The following is an 8,968-nucleotide window of genomic DNA, read 5'->3' as shown; positions in this document are numbered from 1 at the left end:
GACCTTAAAATAAGTTTCCTATAACTATAACCTTAAAAGAAGTTTCCTGTAACTGTGAATAACTACAGTTACACACACACACACACACACACACACACACACAGAATACAAACTATCTGGACAGTATGAAGTTCTGCAATGTACGTTTAAGAAAATTTAAAAAATGGACATTTTTGTTATTTTCTCCATTCAAGCCACAAGAGAAAGAGCAAGTTAGGTATTGCAAGTTGTACACTAAAAAAAGTTAAGGATAAGGATTAAGTCTATCTGGAAAAAATTTTCATTTGTATATGGCATTATATTATAATTTAGGCCTTTCCTCCACCATATTATCCTTTTCCCAGGCACTGAAATGTTCTCTTGCCTCTAGTGTGGTTCCGGAACCAGCAGACATCAGCATCACTTGGGAACTTGTTAGAAATGCAAATTATTGGATCCCTCCTCAGATCTACTAAATGAGAACCTTTGGAAGTAGTCCAACAACCTGTGTATTAATAAACCCTCCAGGTGATTCTGATACGTGCTTGTTTCAGAGCCATGGTTGTAAGATTATACATTAAACTGTGTTTCTAATTTCCACTCAATAGATGTTTATTTGGGGTCATGTAATAAGTGCTATACATTTTTCAGCCTTTGTTAATGGCACTTGTGCATCGTGTACAGTGATTCATGTAATATATATATATATATATATATATATCACTGTACACGATGCACAAGTGCCATTAACAATATATATATATTTACATGACATTATGTATTATATATGCTGGACACAACTGTGTTTTACAAGCTCCCCCAGGAGATTCTGCATGCTCAAATCTGAGAGCACTGCTCTAACTTATTATCCATTAGTCTTACCCTAAAAAGAAACCTTGTATGATCCATAGCAATAAATATAAATGTTGCATTTGTCTTTAAAGAACAAGAGGCAAAGATCTAAGAATTCTTGGCAGCACAGAGCATCTTTTTGCATTTCCAAGCAATACAGTGCATCAGCCAGAGTAGCAAATTCTGCATAAAAACACTTGGGTTTGAGTTTCTGTTCTTTTACCTCTTGGCTATAGCTTCTTAAGAAATCACTGAATATTCAAAATGATTTGTTTCCTCATCTATAAAAGGAGGTCCTTTCCTTGTGGATCTTTACAATGACTTCTACCTCTTTAAGTTCTGTGATTCAAAGCATCTCAGTCAATATGTATATTGTTATCATTTTGGAAATACCCATATTACCACTTTTTCCATTTCATTCTATTACTCAAAAGCATATCAAGACTGTATTATAACTCAATAATTAGAATATAACCCAATCAAAAAGTAAGCAAAGGATCTGAATAGATATTCCTCTAAAGAAGATATACACATGGCAAATAAGCACACAAAAAGATGCCATCAGCCAAATGCAACTCAAAACCACAATGATACTACTTCACACCATTAGAATGACTATAATAAAAATGATAATAGCAAGTGTTGGTGAAAAGGTAGAGAAATCAGAACCCTGATACACTGCTGGTGGGAATGCAAAATAGCGCAGCTGTTTTGAAAAACAGTTTGGTGGTTCTTCAAAATGTTAAACATCGACTTCCCGTGTGACCCAACAATTCTACTCTTAGATATATACCAAGAGAATTGAAAACATAGGTCTATGCAAGAAGCTATGTACAGATGTTCACAAATCATCACAGCATTATGCATAATAGCCAAAGAAGTAGAAACAACCCAAACATTTACCAATGATGAATGGATAAAGTGTGGTATGTCCACATACTGGAATATTCTTCAACAATAAAAAGCAATTAAGTATGAATACATGTTATAATATGGATGAACCTCAAAACATTAAACTAATTGAAAGAAGATAGTCACAAAAGACTACATAGTGTATGATTTCTTTCATTTGAAATGTTCAGCATAGGCATATCCATAAAAATCCATGAAAAGAGAAAATGGATTCATAGATACCTAGAGCTGGAAAGACTGAAGGGAAATGGGAGCATGGGGGTGGGATGGGGGGGCAGTAGGGACTGTTAAAGGGGAAACAGCTTCTTTGCGGATAATGCAAATGTTCTGAAATTGATTGTGGTGATGTTTGCACAGCTCCATGAATAAACTGAAAACAATGAGTTGTGCACTTTAAATGAGTGGGTTGTATGATATATGAATTATATCTCAATAAACTTGTTAAAAAAAGTAAAAGCATATCAGAACCTCCTCTCCTTCTCCATTTCTCCCCCAGTCATAACAGATGACAACCAACGAGATACTAAACTAATGCATTTATGACTATGGTAGTCTGGAATGGAGTGCCATCCTACTGTATCTCATTCATTATTTTAATATTCAAGAAGTTTGGATGCAGTGTAGATTGGCCAACACACGATTCTATGTTACCTTAAAAATTTTTTTTAATGTTTATTTATTTTTGAGAGAGAGAGACAGAGTGCAAGTGGGGGAGGGGCAGAGAGAGAGAGGGAGACACAGAATCTGAAGTAGGCTCCAGGCTCTGAGCTCTCAGCACAGAGCCCGGTGCGAGGCTGGAACTCACAAGCTGTGAGATCATCACCTGAGCTGAAGTTGGATGCTTAACCGAATGAGTCACCCAGAAGCCTCCACAATTCTTTGTTACTTTTGTTCAAACCCAAATGCCTAACAAAAAGCATTTACCAAGATGAATGCTAGAAGCTGCTCTTTTTATTATTATTATTATTATTATTATTATTATGATCATCATTATCATATTGGAAATGACCACCACAAACTAATGACATGCTTTGAATTGGGCACAAACAGGATATCCAGAGAATGAGCAAAATTTCTCAATTCTTTCTTTAGTCCTTGAATTCATTCATTCATTCATTCATTCAGTGTGAATTCTCAAAGTGAATGTGAGGGGTTTGTATAAAGGAAACTTTATCTCTTCTGAAGCTCACTAGCTTTTTAAGTCACAGACACATACAAATGGTGCTTTGAAAACTTTTGCTAAATTATACACATGAACATAACAATCTAGGAAGCAAGCTCCCAAAAACCTGCAATGATGAGGCTAGTTACAAACATAAATTGGGCCTTACAGAGCATGCTGAATAGGCGATTATTTCCTACCTGTTCTATTTCCTCAAGTTCAAGGTAGACCAAAAGACATTCCTTGTATAAGTCTCCATGACTAATTTTTCCTTAATCAAATCAGGACTGCAAATGTCCTTTTCTAATAGCACAGGACCAGAGAACATGATTTTCATTATAGAAAGGACTGTGTATACAAGAGGATATTTTAGAAATCTGGGCCAAATGGTATTTTAAGACATTAAGAGCTAGTAAGAATTTGTGTTATGTTTAACTGCATGTTACAGTAAAACAAAATCTTTAAGATGTAGGAATATAAATAGTTGATTGCTGCTAGTTAATTATGGCTTAGGCTATCAGACTGATTTTAAAAATCACATCTTTAGAAACTGCTTTTTCTATGATTGTTAGCATTTTGAGGGAATGAAGGGCTACTTTAAGAAGCTGCAACGTATAGATCTTATTCTCATGAAAATGTAAGTGGGCATAAATTTTTGCATACAGCTTCATGAGCATACCCCAGGGCAGTTCCACAGATAGCAGTTTAAGATTCCAAGAAAACTTGGAAGAAGAAAAAAAAACAAACTAAAGATACCATGACACACCCATGGCTGTCCTGAAAAAAAGTCTGACAACACCAAATGGCAACAAGGATATGGAAAAACTATAATTCTCATACACTTTGGGAAATTATTTGGCAGTTTCTTAAAAAGTTACACATGCGTCTGTACTGTGACCAGCAATGTCACTCTGAGGTATTTGCCCAAAAGAAGTGAAAACGTGTCTGCTCAAGGTCTTGTATAAGACTTTCCTTAGCCTTATTCTTAACAGCCAAAATCTAGAAACAATTCAAATGGCCATTAATAGGAATATAAATAAATTGTGGCATATTTATACAATGGAATTCTATGCAGAAAACAATAAAATAATGTGCTACTTACATCTGCCATAATATACAGCTAAATTTCAAAAACATTATGCTGAATGGAAGAAGCCAAGCACAAGAAAGTATGAAGTTCTACAACAGGCGAAATGAACATACTTCAGTAGAAATCAGAACAATAGCTGCCTCTGAAGGGTGTGATAGACTAGAAGAAGCCTCATGGGATTTTTCTGGCATGCTATAAATTTTCTACGTCTTGATGGAAGTATGGATTACACAGGTGTATCCACTTGTCAAAATTCGTTGAACTGTGTACTTAATATCTATGTGTTTTGCTTTTTACAAAATATGTCAATAAAACATTTTGTAGAAAACAGATAAATTGGAAATCTATAAGTATCAGTATAGTAAGAGAATTTAGATTTTTACCTATATATTCAAGCAAGTATTAATATAATTACTGGAAGAGATGGAGTTGCTTCTTTAAATCGTATAGACATTACATATGAATGTGAAGCTGTAGATAGAAAGGATGACACCTCTAGAAGAAATATGACTTTGTACTTTTATACGGCTTATTTAGCATTTTTCCTACATCTTTTGTTTGAGTCTCATGGAAACTCTGTGAGAAGCAAGTATGATTGCTACCCCCTTATGTGCAGATGAGGAAAGTGAGGGTTCCACCAAGGCCACAGAGTCCATTTGTGGCAGAACTAAGACCAGAACCCTTATTTTCTTCTTTTTTTTAAGTTTATTAATTTATTTTTGGAGAGAGACAGAGACAGCACGAGTGTGGGAGGGGCAGAGAGAGAGGGGGAGAGAGAATCCCAAGCAGGCTCCTTACTACCATTGCAGAGCCCCACACAGGGCTCGAACTCACGAAGCTGTGAGATCATGACCTGAGATGAAATCGAGCCAGATGCTTCACTGACTGAGCCACCCAGGTGCCCTAGAACCCTTATTTTCTAAAGGAAGTTTAGTGCTTATTTTACCTCTATTCCTTTAGAGAAAGGAAAATTACAATAGCCAGAGAAACACATAAGTTTAGATTCCAGAACATGAATTTTATTTAGTGAATTAAAAATCCAAAGTATCTGATACATACCCTTTAGAGCCTCTAGAGCCCTCCTGTATTTAGGTCTCAATAATACTTTGCTCACTGGAAAAGCATGGCTGGACCATACCAACAACACTCTGGGTTAGTTTGAGCTTCTCTGTTACTCAGCATCAAGCTTCAGTAGTAATTTTAAGGATACATGTAATTAAGAGCATGGGCAAAGCCAGGAGAGGTCCAGGACATGGATGGTAGCTGCCCAGATCCTTTTGTCCTGCATCAGACATGTACTCTCTAGCCCAGAGCAATAATAGGGCCTCCAAAGAGATTTGTGGATTACCTCACACAGCAAGGAGATTTTAGGTTATGAATCATCTCCATTTTATACCCAGATCATTATGTGACTGACATGAAATCCACCAAGGAGCCATGCCAATCCATAGACTCTAAATTAGTTTACCATAAGCAATCCTAATCCAGGGTCATTCCTGCTTAAAGCATTCCATATGTGGATACTCTCCTCCTAGTCAATCTCAATTTATTTACCAGGAGACCAATTATCAGCATGTTTATCAGGAGATTACATCAGATCACTTGCTTTCTTTGTCTCCCAAAAGTGTCCTCCTGGTAGCAGGAGAGAAATACTTGTAGGCCAGCTGATTAATTTTCTCCTCCTCAGGACTGAAATCCAAGTGCTACCTCATGGACCACAATCTAACCCTGCCACACCTTAGTTCTCTGATTCTCTATTAGGAGGCTTCTCTTGAGCAAACTGGAGGGCATGGAGCTAGTGAGGCACCTTTGAGCAGAGCCATCTCAAGGACCAGGTAATTGGGTCATGATGGTGGCAGTGATTTAGGGAATAGTGTGAAGAGGGAAAAAGTGCCACCTAAACAAAGAAATTAAATATTGGGGTCCATTTATTGAAGGCTCACTACTACAAGGTTAGAAGGGAGTATCACCTTGGGGCACCTGGGTGGCTCTGTCAGTTAAGCATCCGACTTCAGCTCAGGTCATGATCTCACACCCTGTGAGTTCAAGCCCCGCGTCGGGCTCTGTGCTGACAGAGCCTGGAGCCTGTTTCAGATTCTGTGTCTCCCTCTCTCCCTGCCCCTCCCCTGCTCATGCTCTGCCTCTCTCTGTCTCAAAAATAAATAAAAACATGTAAAAAATGTTTTTAAATTAAAAAAAGAAGGGAGTATTACCTTGATTTTACTGATGTAGAGCTGAGGCTCAGAGAGGTTAACTAACTTGCCCAAGGTCACACAACAAGTGGGGGACAAAATCAAGATTTAAACACAAAATAGTTTGAGACCAAATTTCAACCTCAAAGTGCTCCCCACCCCCTTCTTCACCGTGCTTATGATGCTAGAGCTTGCAATCTGCAAACCACATTTTGGTTTTTCCAGCTGCTCATTGCTAGGCATTGCCACCAGGGACACTAAAGGAAGACTGCAAGGCTGATGGAGAGAGAAGGGATATGCTTTCTCCTGTTTACTTCCTGTTCCTAAAAGCGTCACACCCGAAACGCCTCTTCACCTCAACATTAGCAGGGTCCTCCTAGAGTAGCAGCTAAATCCAGTTTTTAGTTTCACAGATGCTTGTAAAACCAGCCTCAGAAACCCCTGCAACAGCCAGCTCCTCCTCAAAGCTCTGAGTCCCAGACTCCAGGACCATTTTCTGAGTTTCCAAGTTTTAATAATTCTAACCTCTTCTATCTCTTCCCTCAAACCTAGGGGTGGTAGCTGCATCCTGCAATTGCTACCTCTCTGATATCTCTGTATACTCTTTTTGCTCTTTTCAATTATGTAGCTAACAGTCCTTTAAATTCCCTCAGCTCAAATACCTAGTATGATGTCTATCATCTACCATACATTCTTGCTCTCCACTGCCCATTCATGTCTTCCATTTGTCTCCATATGGCAAAGTGGGTAGGAGTGTCCCTCTCGCTTACACATATCCTGCTTATGTTAGCTTTAACTTTAGTGGGGATGTAAGGGTCCTAGGAAGGAAACTGAAGTTTATGTAACCAGTGCCCTCTACACCTTTTCAGTCAAGTCCAAGCCAATGAGTATGCTTAATTTGATATATATTATTTTTCACCCCTTTACTGAAGTATAATTTATGGAAAATGAACTGCATCCCTTCAAGAGGTACAATTTGCATTTTGAGACATGTATGCGTCTGGAAACCATTGACACTTCAAGATACAGAACATTTCCTTCCCCTACCCAAGTTTTCCCCATCTCCCTTTTCAGTCAGTCCCTCCCTCTACTCAGACAATCAACCAACCAATTTACTTCTGTTGCTATAAATTCATTTTCATTTTCTAGGAGTTTATATCAATGTAATCATATAATATGTAGTCTTTTTTCTCTGGCTTCTTTCACTCAATGTAATGATTTTGAGATTTATCCATGTTGTTGTATTTATCAGTCATTCAATTCTTTTTATTGCTGAAAAAAGCCGGTTGTATGAATGGACTATAGTTTGTTCATTCATTCAAATGTTGATTAACATTTGGGTAATTTCCAGTCTGGGGTTATCATGACTAAAGCCACTATGAATATTTATGTATAAATCTCTCTGTGGTAAATACCTAGGAGGAAAGATGTTACTTTTAAATTTAGGTGTAACATACAAAAAGTGCACAAATCATAAATATACATATTGATCATTGCTTATATTCATATGCACCTGTGCAACACAATCCAGATTAAGATTTAGAACATTTTTAATACTTAGAAGGTGCCCCTTCCTAGTCAGCAGACTCCTGCAGAGATCATTACTATTCTTTTTTTTTAATGATTAATAGAAGATTTATTTAAACAATAATACATAAAGTCATCATTGCCAGACTTAATATGAAATGTTAAATGTTCAATCCAATTTTCTTTCCTGGATCAGTTTTTCTTTCCTATCTCTGTCAGTTTTGAAAACATAATACCAGAAGAAGAGGGGCCCAATTCCAAACAGAGCTCCTAAGAATAAGGTCTTGGGAGTAGGTCTGTAATTCGGATAGATATTTGCTGATCTTGCATAGGTCCCACGATTCAAGGCAGGATCTTCGATGAGCCCTCAGCGGCTGGGGTCATTGTATTGAAGCAGGTACTCCCGTTTAAGTCGGGTTCTTGTGGTCAAACGCTTGGCTTGTTCCTTCCAGAGATATGTTGTATTCGGCTGGGTCGAGGGTGGAGGATAGGGTGGCCAGGCGCGATGGCTGGTACTTGGGGAAAGACATCTTGGCAATCCAGCACACAAGTGCCGATCATCACTATTCTGACTTCTGTCTCCATTGATTAGTTTTGCTTGTTTTGGGACATCATATAAAGGGAATTATAAAGTGTATATGCATCCTTTTGTGTCTGGCTTCTCTTGCTCAACAACTTTCTATGAGATTCACTCATGGTGTTCTGCGGGATTGGAGTCCATTCTTTTTATTGTAGTGCCATTGCATTGTATAAATTGTGTACATTGCATTGTATAAATACACCACATTTACTTATCCATTCCCTTGTTGATGGACATAAGAGTTGTTCCCAGGTTTCTTTTCTTACAGCTACTATGGACATTCTTGCCCATGACTTTGGTGAACATATAATCGCATTTTTCTTGACCCAATAATGGAATTATGGGCCCACATAAAGGCCATGTTTAGCTTTTCACAGTGGTTTTATCTATTTACATACCTACCACCAATGTATGACAATTCCAATTACTTCATATCCTCATCAATACTTAGTATTGAAGGTCTTTTTAATTTTAGTCATTCTGGGAGATGTGCTGTGTGATCTCATTTTGGTTTTAATTTATATTTCCCTGATGAAAAATTATGTTGGGAACTTTTCATACACTTAATGGTCATTTGAATATACTCTTTGGTGAAGTATCTGTTCAAGGTTTTTTCCATTTTTAATTACATTGTCTTTTTATTATTGATTTGTAGGATTTTTTACATGTGCTGA

General features: G+C 37.5%; 1 pseudogene; it reads right to left on the bottom strand.

Moving 5' to 3' along the window:
* Positions 1-7,862: 7,862 nt before the first annotated feature.
* LOC124527338 (NADH dehydrogenase [ubiquinone] 1 beta subcomplex subunit 4-like) lies at positions 7,863-8,244 on the bottom strand (annotated as a pseudogene).
* Between the last annotated feature and the right edge of the window lie 724 nt (positions 8,245-8,968).

Source organism: Lynx rufus, unplaced genomic scaffold (assembly GCF_022079265.1).
Source record: "Lynx rufus isolate CCGP_SWC_20201006 ecotype Redwood Valley unplaced genomic scaffold, mLynRuf1.p SCAF_5, whole genome shotgun sequence".
Classification (NCBI taxonomy): domain Eukaryota; kingdom Metazoa; phylum Chordata; class Mammalia; order Carnivora; family Felidae; genus Lynx; species Lynx rufus.
This window is presented reverse-complemented; position numbering and strand designations above follow the sequence as displayed.